At 39.1% G+C, this 14,394-nt stretch overlaps 1 protein-coding gene and 1 long non-coding RNA gene across 2 annotated transcripts in view; both read left to right on the forward strand.

The window, feature by feature from the left end:
• LOC127045455 (uncharacterized) overlaps positions 1–13,543 on the forward strand; it is a 60,777-nt gene extending 47,234 nt beyond the window's left edge. Inside the window, exons 2-3 of the long non-coding RNA XR_007772729.1 lie at positions 12,792–12,829; positions 13,393–13,543. This is a non-coding gene — a long non-coding RNA (uncharacterized LOC127045455). The remainder of the gene's footprint in view (positions 1–12,791; positions 12,830–13,392) is intronic.
• The window catches only part of KCNB2 (potassium voltage-gated channel subfamily B member 2), a 304,602-nt gene that overhangs the window by 158,658 nt on the left and 131,550 nt on the right, over positions 1–14,394 (forward strand). The gene's annotated exons all lie outside the window — the stretch shown is intronic.

Below are 14,394 nucleotides of genomic sequence, written 5' to 3' on the forward strand. Positions count from 1 at the left end.
CGACATTTACCAGAATCACCCACAACACTGTTTTTGCATTGGGATCTCAACCCAGAATTCCAATGGGTGAGGGAGACCACGGGAACTAGGGGATAGCTACGGGATAGCTATCCACAGTGCAACGCTCCGGAAATCAACACTAGCCTCGGTGCATGGATGCACACCGCCGAATTAATGTGCTTAGTGTGGCCACGTGCACTCGACTTTATACAGTCTGTTTTACAAAACCGGTTTATGTAAAATCGGAATAATCCTGTAGTGTAGACGTATCCGTAATTTCAGCCTCTATTGTGGTGGTTTTAGAAAGTTTCCATGCAGCTTGCAGGCATTTCACTTTTGAGACTGTTCCTTTTAATTTCCGTTTATTGACTTCCTCATTTTTGTACAGTTCCCATTTCTGAAGTTTAAGGCTACTGTGCTGGGCTTCTTTGGTATCCGCCCCACCATTCCCCACAAGGATGTTAAATTTAATTGAATTATGGTTGATATTATGGAGCAGTTCATCTATAGTCACCTCTTGGACTAGATCCTGTGCTCCACTTAGGACTAAATCAAGAATTGCCTCTTCCTATGTCGGTTCCAGAAATAGCTGCTCCAAGAAGCATTCATTAATGGCATCTAGATATGGTGTCTCTGCATCCCATCCTGAAGTGGCATCTACCTAGTCAATATGGGAATAGCTGAAATCCTCCATTATTGAATTTTCTATTTTTGTAGCCTCTTTAATCTCCCTGAGCACTTCATAATCACCATCACTGATGTAATTGAATGGGACTTTTCCATTTGATTATTTCTCTTCAATTCCTACCTATATTCTATCAACTTCTGTACTCCCTCTGTATGGACACAGCCCTCTCAGCTGCAGAGAAACAGGACGTTAGGTAATTGATAGTCTGCTGTGGAAGGGCTGCACTGTCCAAAGAATGGTATCAGATGACCATTCCGAAAGAGCATTTCTCCCACATAAAGCTCAATTACTTGCACAGTCAATTTCATCTATATGGGACCTGACTTTTTACAGGCACTTAACATTCACAGTTACCATTGAGTTCATTAGAGCTGTAGGTACTCAGCTTCTAAAAATCAGGCCCCTGGAGGTCTTAAAATCAAACTAAATAGGGAAATATAATTGCAAAAGGAACAAGTGACTAGAGTTTTGAATGTGATTTCAGTGCAGTCTGCTCCCTAGGAGGCATAGGAGAGTTGACAAATTTGTGGGATTTCTCTTGGTAGTGGGAAGGATTAGGCTAGCTGCTCAGGGGAGAGGGGAACCCTCTTACACACCCAAATTATTTGTTAAGGTAAAGTATGGGACATCCTAGTATTGGAAAAGCTCAGGGAGAAGGGAAAGCCAATTGCATACATTTTCGATGAGGAACAAACTGAGGTAGCCTGAGCAGCATTATCTTTAATGTGCCCATTTCCTCTATATTTGAAGCTATTTGGATGTGTATGTACTAGAGCATCAGACTGCATTTTTAGATTTTTACCCATTTTCCCTTTATGTTTTTTCTTTCTATCAATCTTCAACAATTGGCATAGAGTGACATTCACCCCTATGGCTAGATCTCTGCACAGCCTGTGTAAGCCCTATACTGTACAAGTAATTCTTTATTTGTTCTTAATATCTTAATGTTAAAAATCTAGTAAAAACATAAAAGGAAAATAATAAAAACAAACTGGGGCCTGGTCTGGTCAATGCAGCTAATATTGGGCTCTAACAACTTGGCACAAAATAGGCCTCTAATCATTTATATCTTAACAATTTCTAGTTTGATTGGTGCAGTTCAACAAGAAAAGATGCTTGTAGGCTCACCTTTGTAGATAACAAATATTATGTATTACTGATATTGATCTGCACTAAACAGTTGTACATTGTCATTGATTGGAAATCACATGTCATAATTCTTAATTGATAAACCATTTTAGAGGGCACAGATCATTTTAATTGCCTAATTGTTATTGGAAATTTAGACTCCGTTCTTTAAATATCCATATAATGCCTGAATTTACTTTTTTAATGTTACCTAATGAACTGTGACTGTCATCGAATCCAGCAAACTGATTTAACAAAAACTGTGAGTTCATGAATTAATAAGCACATTGTAAATTTACAATAAATCAGTTATCATTTAGCACAAGTGTCACATTTTCATTTGAGTAGTATAGATACTGCAGGATAGATACACACCCTTATAAACAAATTGCACTCAGATTCCAACAGCCAGATCCTGATCACAGTTACACTTATGTAAATCTCCTAAAATCCATTTTCTATCAGTGGAGTTACTCCACTCTGTGTAAATGAGATCAAAATTTGGCCCAAAGTCTTCAGATTTAGCTCTAGTTTTTGAGCCTGAAATTCTTTCTTATAGGTCTTTGGCCTCATTCTGATCTCACATAGCAGTTTTACATTGATGTGACTCTGCTGATTTAAATTGAGGTACTCCTGATTTATCCCTAAATAAGAGACCAGAATCAGACCATTGTGAGGAGTGTGGTTATAGTTCTGTGTCCATAAACATGCTGAGAGATAGTCTACAGGATATATATGCCCCAATCAAGCAACAGAATGCATTTTTTTTTTTGATGCACAGAGCTCAGTTCATTACTGTTTACTGTTTTCAATCTTTTCAGTCTATACAGCAATATGGGATGAAAACTTATGTTTTTGTCATATGTGTTAGTGATGATTTTAACAATTCATGCTGTGCACCCTGCACTAATTTTTTTTTCCTCTTAACCACAGCGTGTCTGAATGCAGTGGCTTATGAAAATTTTAAGGAAGCTTTCAAAATGTTTGTTTCCTGGAGTAAATGCTGAGCACAACAAAGTTCAAGAGGGATGCCACTTAAGGAAGTCAGATACAAGCATGATCCCTGTGAAAAGTCATATAGATTTAATTTAAACATGCTCTTTATCATGATTTGATTCAACGATTTTCTCAGTTAACAGCTGTTTACCGTAATTGGTCCAACAACATCAAGCCAGATATCCACTGCCAACCCTCTCATGTTTACTTTAAATTTATACTGATGACTTGAACATGGCAGGAAGTACTGTTTGGATCCCATCTACTTTCCTTAAACTAAATAAAAAAAAAAACAGGCTGATATCTAGACACCTTTTTTATTATTGTTGTTTTATTCTGCTTAGGTCCAATGCCATGCATCAAATGTTGAAACTATAAAGTACATTCAGTCTTGAATGTGTCAGGCCAAAGAGACGAGAAATACTTATTGGCCAGAGATCAATGCCATCTTTCTAGATTTCCAGATCTTGGATCAGGTTGTCAGCAAAGCTGTAGCCCTTTTTATTGGTCTCTCTACCCTTAGGATCAATCAGTTGTCTTGTTCATCATGTAGGCTTTTTATTTCTCACAAGAAAGTTGTATTTATTGGGTCAGATTGAGCCTTTATGTAAGTGGAAGCAATTCCACTAAATCAACGTAGCCTTCTTACTCCGGAGCTCAGTTGGTGCCATTGTTCTCTGCAGTGGTTACAGGCACCTGAAACCTATGCAATCATAGGGACCCCAAGGTAATAACGGCTGTAGGGCCCTGAAAGCCAGATCTGGCCTGCCAGGCATTAGCTGCTCAGGTTCACCAAGGGCTCAAAATGGCATCCTCTGCACAGTATGACCTTGCATGCACTGTACATGGGACAAACACAGTACTGGTTCTCCATTTGGTATTCTGAAGATTCACATGGAGATGAGCAATTCTTACCACTAGATTTAAATCCAACTGTATTTAAAGTGTAAGTTTTTCTACCGGGTCAGCATGTCTGAATCTCAGATTGATGGAAAATGACAAAGTTTGTGGTTGGAGGCCTCAGTGCTTCACCCCACAGAAGGACAATCAGAGTTTGTACTCATCCCCTATCTCATCACTTCTTGTCTTTTACCCTGGAGAAAGCCATCTGAAGAGCTGGGTTCTTCTGTGCCACAAAGCGGTTGCATACCTGTATGAAAATTCTGCATCCTCTCCTCTTGCCACATTTTTCCACTATTTAGAGGGCTCTCTACAACTGCTTAGAAGGAGGCAGGATTTTTCCATACTGATTGGCAACATTTTGGAACACATCAGTTAGCAGTGAAATCAGTTCACGTTATCCGAGCACTGTATAAAAATTAATGAACCACACCATTTTAAGTTAGGTGGGTATTATTTCGAACTAGGCCCAAAACTAAACACCCTGATCCAAATATCCCCAAACCTGTGGAGAGGTTAGGGTCTGGATTTGATCCTGTCTCTATAATGGATTGAATTAAAACACAGGAATCAAATATCCCTGAATATAGGGAAAGTTTGGATTAAGGCACTGATCCAAACTTTATATCTTGGGCCCATCTCTAGTATTAGTATTTTATTTTATAGATGGGGGGATGGAATAAGACTGGGAGATTAACATGTGACTTACCCAATATGAGGAGAGATTTAAAAGACTTGGTCTTTTCAGCTTGGAAAAGGGGCAACTAAGGGGGGATATGATAAATGTCTATAAAATTGTAAAAGATGTGGAGAAAATGAATAAGGAAGTGTTATTTACTCCTTCTCATAACACAAGAACCAAGGGTCACCCAGTGAAACTAATAGGCAGCAGGTTTAAAACAAAAGGAAGTACTTCTTCACAGAATGCACAGTCAATCAATGTGCAAATCATTGCAAGGAGATGTTGTGAAGGCCAAAACTATAAAGAGATTAAAAAAAAATTAACTACATTCATGGAGGATAGGTCCATCAATGGCAATTAGCCATTATGGTCAGGGATGCAACCCCATGTTCTGGGTGTCCCTAGCCTCTGAATACCAGCAGCTGGGAGTGGATGACAGAGGAAGGATCACTCAATGGTTACCTTGTTCTGTTCATTCCTTCTGAAGCATATGGCATTGGCTACTGCCAGAAGACAGAATAGTAGGTTAGCTGGACCATTGGTCTGACCCAGTATGACTGTTATGAGACAAAGAAAGAGGACTAGGCAGGAAGAGGGAGTGAGTCAGTGGCAGCCTGTACCACACAACAGTTCCTGGTTCTGAGTCCCATACTCAGTCAACTAGACCATCCTGTCTATCCCTTCATTATACCACTCATAATGGAAAGCATTTTTGAAAAATGGAATTTATACTTGAAGGAATCCTCAATACACTGAAAAGCATGTTGTGTAGCTAGACCTCTGCTCTGACATGAAGTTTTTTTCAGTATTTGCCCCACAGAATTTATATCTGTTTGATATGTTCAGCTCAGTAATAAAAGCTGGCCAGTCAAATACTGCTGCCTGTTGGATATAGGCTCATTAGTCATTTATATTGCTCACTATAATGTCTAGACAGCAAATTAGCGCTCTAGTCAGCCCTCCCAGGAATTTAGAATTGGGAAAAAGAAGATAAAAGGACCTCTGGTTCCTGAACTTACTGTCAGGAATCAACTCGACACATACAAAATTGCTTCCTTGGGGGGAAGAAAAGTTGTTATTTCTAAGTAATAAGAGGACCTACCTCCTGATGATCTACTCTAGTGGAAATTCCAGTGGGCTCTATTAAAATCATTCAACTAGTTACTTTTCATTTCTGCTGCTGTCTGTTGATTTTTTTCTTTCTGGTCTTTGTTGGTTTCTACTGGAGGGGCCATAACTGCAAGAATCAGCTGACCAAACAGACTCAATCCACTGTTCTATGACTGGTTGGCCAACTAGAACCAACTGAAATTTTTTAATTGGAATTTCCATTATGGCAGGGGACCCGCAAATTTCCAGAACCTAAATATTCATATCTGTTACTCAAAATTTACATGTGATCATGCTTCCAAAATACATATTGAAATTGATAGGGTTTTATAAAAATACATAGTTTTACCATGGTTTCAGATGTCTTCAAGACCTGTGTAAAACTGGGGCTTGCTCTGTTATGTAACATAATTTGTTCAACTATATCTCAAAACACATCAGATTTAGTATAGTCAATATAGAACAGCATAGTGTTTGCAAAATGCAATATAACAATTAATGGCTATGGTAATATGTATTATTACACTTTAACATTTTATTATGTACATAGACAGAATTGTATAGTCTCCACGCAAAGTGCCTTGTCTCAAATGTATCAAACTTTGCTTTTGTGTAGAGTGGTCACCTCATTAAGGATCAGTTTGTGAAAACCTTACTGAAGTCCACAAGGCTACTTATGAGATACTGTACTATTCAGTGTAATTAAGGATATCAGCCTGGCCCTACGAGTCGGAGCCAACTCCCATTGAAGTCAAGGAAGGTCTCTCATTGTCTTCAGTAGAAAAGTGATCAAGCTGAAAATGCTACAGTGCAGCAGAATGAAGGGAAAATGCATGAAAACATGTATGATCATGTTTTCATAATATATTTAATAAAAGGATTTATAATATATATTTTCATTACTTGATTTTGTCTTGCATTGACTAGATTACACATCACTTCACTTCAGCAAAGTTGCAGCTGAGATGAATTTGTGCTGCACCAGACCCAATATGTATCACTATTGATTTTTTCCCATTTAAAAATCAACATTTTTTCTCATTTAAATTAGTCTGTGTAGTGACAGATTTTAGTATCAATAACCCATTTTACAATATGCACTAGCAAACCAAAAAAAACCAAAAACCACTCACAGGGAAATAAACAATACTCAGGCATTTCTAAGTAATGTGATTTATTATTATGCCTCAGAGAGGAGTTAGCAGTACGTCTGGAGCTTTTTCCTTATCATTTCCGCACCATTTACCACTTGCAGCTTGGGAAATTGCTTGCTTATGCGATGCTACGTAAAGTTCATGTTGTTTACTTTCATCTAGAGATGGGCCTGAACACTTCTGAATCTTGTAGGGTTTGGTGGGGGCTTTATATCAGAACCTACATGCGAACTTTATGGCTGGCCATTTTCTCTATAGTGGGACAACCCCAGATTTGAATAGCACCAAACTACTTGTGCTTTGAAACGTAGATCCAGATCCAAATTCTGTTGCTCAGCTTCATCTGGTCTTATCCACACGTTCTGTTACTCTTATTTTGCAACCTTTCTAAAGTTGTTACACCTGCAAAACTCCCACTGAAGTTATTTGCATGCCTGTGCAGAGACTTAAGGATCAGACCCACAGAATGGAGTTGCCCAGCACTGTAAATATGACAGTTATTGCGTGGAGGAAACCACGCACTTTTCTCCATCCTTAACAAAATACAGGCAGGTCTGGAAATTCAGGCTGAAAATGCAAACTTAAGCCCTCTTGCACAATTAGTGACCATGTAAGTATAAGCAGCATATTGTCAAGGACCTTCGATTCTTCTGACTGCTGGCTTGAACCTTCAGGGAAACGGGAAGGTGTTTATAACCAAATGAAAATGGATAAACCGGAACTCCAGCCTTCAGCTGTCAGCACCAGAATACTATATGTCAATTGGAATAAGAGTTGGCTTTGACAAGCATACATCTTGCCTGCTTTAGTCAGCCCAATTTCAAGCGACTTGATTTAAGTAGATTTTTACTGCAGCAGCAGGATGCTTATTAGCAAAATCCATTAGCTATGAAAGCTGTTGCCTTGATTTTTATTTATTTATTTATTTGTTAGGACTAAAATTCCACTGCAGAAAAGGAATAATATTCTAGTATCCTCACTGTTGACATACTGCATAAGGCTTAGCACTGACTTACTTCCAAAGCATATTGGTTTCATAGAGTAAAAATATCTTGTCTATCTAGCTTTAGTCACCAGCTTGATAGTTCTATCAGGCTATCAGTACATTTTAAAAAAACAATATGGAATTCTCTGAAAGAAAGCAGATAACATATGAACAAAGCAGAAATATAAGGTTGTGCTTCCGTTGGGCTCGATCCTACTTGTGACCTTATTCCATTAATTTCAGTGGCAAATTTTCCCTTATTAAGGAGTGTAGGATCTGGCTCGTTGCATATTTTTACTAGTGCTTTGTGGGAAATGGGAAACATGTTGCTACCAGGAAATATCCTGCGTAGCAATAGATTTCTGCTGCAAGTCATTCAGAAGGTAAAACGAATTTTATATTACAGTCTGGATTCATTTTAAGTTGTTCAGTTAAAAAGAGTTTATTTACAAAAACAGAAGTTATAGATACAGATCCGCAGCTGGTGTAAATGACCATATAGCAATAGACTTCAGAGTAGTCAAACCCTTAGCTCTCTGAACTAATGGAGCGAGACATGCCCAGGCATCAGGGTGTGTGTCACTTGCATACAGAGCCAGCTTCAGGGTTTTTGCCACCCCAAGCAGGGGGAAAAAAAAAAAAGCCGCGATCGCAATCAGCTCTGCCGCCGCCACTTCAGTCTTAGGCAGCAATTCGGTAGCTGGTCCTTCCCTCCGAGAGTGACCAAGAGACCTGCCGCCAAATTGCCGCTGAAGACCCCGACATACCGACCTTCTCCGTTGGCCGCCCCAAGTACCTGCTTGCTGTACTGGTGCCTGGAGCTAGCCCTCCTTGCATATGTTGGGAGATCCCACTAGAAATCGATTGTATTGTGTCACAGTAAATATGAGAACCATATCACAGAGCAGCAGCCCTTGTTCAGTGCAGATTACTACTACTTTGGAAAGGAGTCACATAAATTAGATCATTCTCACCACTATGAGCTGTGAAATAAACGGGAAGATCAGGTCCTTTACCAATAGTGTATGTTACAAGTTTTATTGTGTCCAGAATATTTTGCTCAAAAAACAAATTATTTGACACTAACATGTTTCAGCATTTACTAACAACTCCAAATCTTGTATCAGCATGATTTTTGGAGGGTATCTTCTTTGAGTGCTATAAACACGTGCTAATTTATATCTAGAATTATTACAAGGGAGAATTATGTATCGAAGAGCTAAGATGGAGTAACTAACATCAGAGTGATAAGGGAACCCTATAAAGTCTTACATTTGAGGCTTATACATAAAGACTGACTTACCCTTGGGGTCTCAAGAGATAGATGTTATCTGCAGAAATCATGTTACATATTTATTTTAACTGTTCATCAAAACAGTTTTCTAAGAAACATGCACAACTTATTTTAAGACTTTTATTAAAAAAACACTACACATGAACTGTAAATGTCACATCAGTAACCACTTCTATATTTTAAAGAACATTATGAGTGGTGATAAGAATCAGTACTGAAAAATATAGTTCTGAAAGTACATCATCTGAATGGGACCACTGCAAAGGTAGGTAATATTTTAAGCATACTAGCCTTCTTTTAATAAAACCCTCTGACTATGCCTCATATACATAAACACAGTGCCTTTCATTTCCCATGATAATAATTTAACTCCACCTCATACTAAGCATTTGGATTTCAAAGGGATGTTGTCCATTTTTTTGGCAAATATTTATTTTTTTAGTGTAGAACTTCATGCTCATGGGCCCTTGCTTATAGTTAACAAGTAAATGATTACAAACACCTGCTTCAAATTTATCATTTACATAACTCTAAAACAGTGTAGAATGACACACTTCATCAGTCAATGAAAACTAAATTAATGCTTCATTTGTGCTCTAGTCATTTAAGTTCACTAGTGTCTGCTAACTAATTGGGCCTATGTGATGGGGCCCAACCTCTGTTACCTTCAAGACAAGGAAAAAGCTCCAATTAGTCAGAGTCTGCACTTGGTGAGGGTAGGGGGGTAAATAATTGCTTCCTGAACAGAGGAGGCAGAGCTAAATATAGGTAGACTGTGGGAACTCAGTTGGAGGGAGAGATTACAGAGGAGACCGGTCCCTGTGATGGAGAGAAGCCCTGGACTAGGGCTTACCAGGCAGGATACAACAAGGGAACTATAGTGAAGCCTGAGAAGAGTGGAAGGTCAAGACTTGTTTGCCCTACCTGGTAAGTGGTTTAGACTTTTATGTGACTCAGTTAGACGGTCAAGCTACAGAATACCCTCAGAGAGAATTGGGAGATGATGAAGGCAGAGCAAGGGCATTGCAAAACTGAAACCTTATTTCATACTGATTCAAAATCAAATTCCATTTTCCTGACAATTTGCCATGTATGACCCATGTGTCAGCCTCCTTTAAGAGCAAAATGGAAAATATGTATGTGTTAATATTGCTGAGGTTGCTGTCAGATTCTCATCATGCCCATATTCCTTAGCCCTTCCAGAATACCATTTTCCAGATACTTTTTTGGTTTTATTTGCTACTAAAATAACTGGTTTAACATCTGAAGATGTTAGGGGCTGTCTCTATAAACAGTGGTTTTCAACCTTTTTTCATTTGCAGACCCCTAAACATTTTGAATGGAGGTGAAGACCCCTTTGGAAATCTTAGTCATTGTCTGTGTACCCCCAGGGGTCCACAGACCACAGGTTGAAAACCACTGCTCTAAAATAATTGGCAATAGTCATAACATGAAATTACAGATAGCTGAAGGAAAATATACCAAATTAATAAACGTAAAAATAACAGGAGTAAATGTGACATAATCCGTACGATGAAATCATGTATCTGATCAATGTAAAAATTAACCTTGCTTCTGAAGAATAACAATATTGTTAATTTTTCTAATTGAAAGAGAAGACTATTGGCAGCTCAAGTCAAATACAGCAAAAACAGTTAGAGAAGCAGCTCTTTTATAAGGCTAAAGATTTAGAATTTAGTCTGTAGTTTAGGAGCCTCAGTTCTCTTCCCCTGCTGTGGCCCCTTTGTAGCACAGAAGGGTGCAGAACCTGAAGATACCCCTCAGTAAGGGGCTTTCCTGGTGGCAAAGGACTGGCAAAGCTGCCCTACCCAATACTACTCCTCACAGCCTCTGGTGTACTAGGTAAGCCTGGGGTCCAGAAGAAGAGGAGGAAGCACGCTGAGGTACAAAGGGGAGAGGCTGGGGTCCACTGTAGAATCAACAAAAGGCTCACAGGTGACTCTGGGAAACCACCTCAACTTAGGGGCTGGTCTAAATTGCAGTGGAGGGCCAGATCCAGGAGGCACAAATAGCTTAAAGCCTTCCTCCCCAACCCCCACTCAGCCATTTCCTTGCCTGGGTTGTGCCTCCAGAACTGCTTCTCCTCAAAGTTACAGTTTATAATTATGGTCTATGCATATAGTCCCAACACAGGCTATAGGGATTTCTGTAGAATAGCTCAGTGTCTAAGACAGCAAGAGAAAGAGTCAAAGGACCTCAGTTCTGTTCCTGGCTCTGTCATTGACTTATTTTGTGATCTTAGACTGCTGTGTGTTTCAGTTCACCACCTGGAAAATAACACTTATCCTCACCTGTATAGTGCTTTTGAAATCTCTGATGGGGTATACAGATCTTTTGGTGACTTAAAGCCTTGCCAGAGCCCTTCACAGTCAGACCTTTAAGAAGAGGCAAAACAGAGAACAGGCTGGGGATTTAGGTGTTAATTCTAAGCCAGGTTTCAGAAGTACTCCAAGAAAACAGCTAATTAGCGCAGGTGAATCCTTTAGGATCAGCAGCATAAACAGGAGTGTATTCTCCTCAAGTTTACTCTGTTTCATTCTTATATTATTACAATATCTCAGGACAGAGTTATGAAAGTATCCAAATGCTCATGAGAATACCGTAGTGATTATGATAATGGTATACATAGAATCCCCTTAATTCAGGAGAATTTTACCTTGAAGTCTTGTTTTTCCCAAGCTTTATTTGAGTTTCCATTCTGACAGAAAATATTTATATTACAAATGTTCAGTCCAGGCCTCTTTTTTTCATGTATGTCTACTTTTGCATGTCTCCAGTTGCTGATTGTGCCCGCAAAAGTCTCTTGAACTTGTTTTGTTTATGCAGAAGCTCTGTGTGCGTGTGCCAAAGCTGGTACCTGCGTGCCTTATAGAGCTGGTCGGGAAGTGTGAAAGAGGATAATTGTGGAAAAGTTTTTTTTTAAATTGTTTTTCTTTGTTGAAATTTCATTCTTGTTTAAAATGTTTCTAAACAGCTCTAGAACTGCCTAGTTTGTGAACTCAGATGAGGGAGTTCCCCAGGTAGCCAAGGAGACCATATGCCAAAGAGTGAATTTTTAAGCTCAGAGTCTGCCAACTTCCTGCCTCTTTCCTCTACCATGCCTTTCTAATGGTGTAAAACTTGCCTGGGACTGCCATAATTCTTTCCTTGTAGCTATCCCTCTGTACAAAATGACTCTCCCTCTCCCCTTCATCTAAATTATTTTAGGATTTGGAACAAATCATGCCACCTGATAGTTTCCCAGTTTGTTATACTGCTTGTCATCTAGGGAGGTGCTAACTGAAACCTTATACAATTGCCAGAGAACTTTAGCACAGAAACACAGTGGTGTAACTCAACTCCTCTCTGCACCGCCCCCCCCCCCAGGTTTTTGATTCTATTGTAAATCATAATCACCTGTAAGTGAAAGGGCAGTCTTGCTCTGACCCATGTGGATTAGATGCAGCCTATGTACCAGAACAGAAGGATGTAATGCTCAAAAAGTAGCTTAAATCTGTCTTTGGGGGGATATGATTTAAATGGAAGCATTTCAGTGCAATATTTGTCTTCAGATGAGGTACTGCAGAGCTATTGAATCAGCTGAAGAAACTTCTTCCTAACTTTGCAAGTCTGCATAAATATGTTTTGTTCAAATGAAGGTAAGTTGTCTGCTCTTCAGAAACCCTGTTGAGCAAGCCTGCCCATGCAAAGCTATTTGATCACATACAGTTCAGTGACATACCTATTAGTGCTTAGCTTGACTCTTTAAAATTGGTTCATTTTTAATCCAGGTGTTTGTGCTGCTACCTCACAATTGAACAGAACACTTTCAGTTTTTTCCTCTAATTTTTCAGATTCACTGACTGGAAAAAGCATGACTGAATGGAATAAAGTAGGTAACCCCTGGGATTGCCGTTCAATATTGTTTTGGATACTCATCTACAGTAGTTCTGTGGATGTGGCAGAATCCATAAGATCTTGCAAAAGCTTGATGGTTACTTTAAGCTCAAGACCAAATCTGTCTCAAAACAGTTAGAGGGCTTAGATTTTTTAGACCTTAAAGCTTGTCTATGTTAAGTTTCATCCGCAGCATTGAACATCTGTGACAAGAGTTCTCATTAAAACTCAAGTTCACCAGAGCTTAAGCAAACAGTTTTACTCAAAGCATAAGGATTATACTTGCCCGTTGCCTTGTGATAGCCAGTGTTCCTTGTTACATAAATGCCACTTGTGGCTGTTTGTGTGCACACTGCATATTAATCTACTTGAAACGCTAAAGTGAGGGAGGATAAAGCTCTAGTCCTTTCCTGTTTTACTCTCTGTTCTTTATCTGTCTGTGGATAGAAAAATGTAGCCTCCCATATAAGCCCCATATTTTATTTAATTCTATTTATTGCACAAATCAACTGAAAAGCCAGGCTTTTGACAAACCAGCACGTCCTTCTATTACCTCAGAGCCCTCATAAACAGAACTGCAAGAAGGTAATAAAAGAAATTGAAAATCGGTTAGAACTTCAGCAAATTAAGGAATATTTTTGAAGACTAACTCGCTGCTGTTCAGCGGGCCAGTGTGAGGACTGAGCAACACATAAGCCCCCCAACAGACCGTAAGTAGGACCTAACTAGTGCTTGGGCCTTGGGCTGTCTCTCTCTGCACATGGATATGTTTGACTCAACGTATTTGGAGAAAGTTACTTAAAAATTACATCAGTGAAATGTCAAGGGAGTTGAACAAGGGAACACTATTTAATTCAGTGGACAAAATTGTCAAAAAGCCCTGCTGTAATATCTGGCACCTGACTCTACCTGATTCTGCCTTATGCCATCGGGAAGCCAGTTCTTCTTTGGACTGCTCTAACTTACATCCCTAGCTGCTTTCAGAATGCGAGAAACTTATAAGTAGCCTAAAGCCACCTTTGCAGCCCTTATTCCTGTGCTAAGCACAGCATGTCCAGGCAAGGCAGTCTGGGCCTGAATGTGCAATGAAACCAATGAATAAAATTAGAACACGTATCCAGGCTGATTGACAGCTGTGAATCACAGCATATATCATGCACCCTATGCAGTCTAACATATTCCCAGGCAGTGCAATACATGCAGTGAACTACAGCATTTTACCAACTAACTAAATCAAATATTAGTATAATCCTGCATATCCTTTCTAAATATCTGTGCTGTTATAAATTAGTGGTTCCAGATATGGATCTAATTAAACCATCTAATTAAACCATTACTGTGTGTTGACTAAACACAGTATCAGTGATTCTCACTTAGATTAATAAGAACATATTTATTGAAGATTCACAGCTGTGCAATAGATATTTTGATCAAATGACATGCAGCAAAAGCCAAAATATCTATTATAGCTGTTCATCCTCAAATATGTTCTCAGTCATCTAATCATTCAAAACACAGCAAGTGTCTTATTACACCAAAGTGAAAAGAGTAGTGATGCCA

This window comes from Gopherus flavomarginatus, chromosome 2, assembly GCF_025201925.1.
Source record: "Gopherus flavomarginatus isolate rGopFla2 chromosome 2, rGopFla2.mat.asm, whole genome shotgun sequence".
NCBI classification, from domain to species: Eukaryota; Metazoa; Chordata; order Testudines; family Testudinidae; genus Gopherus; species Gopherus flavomarginatus.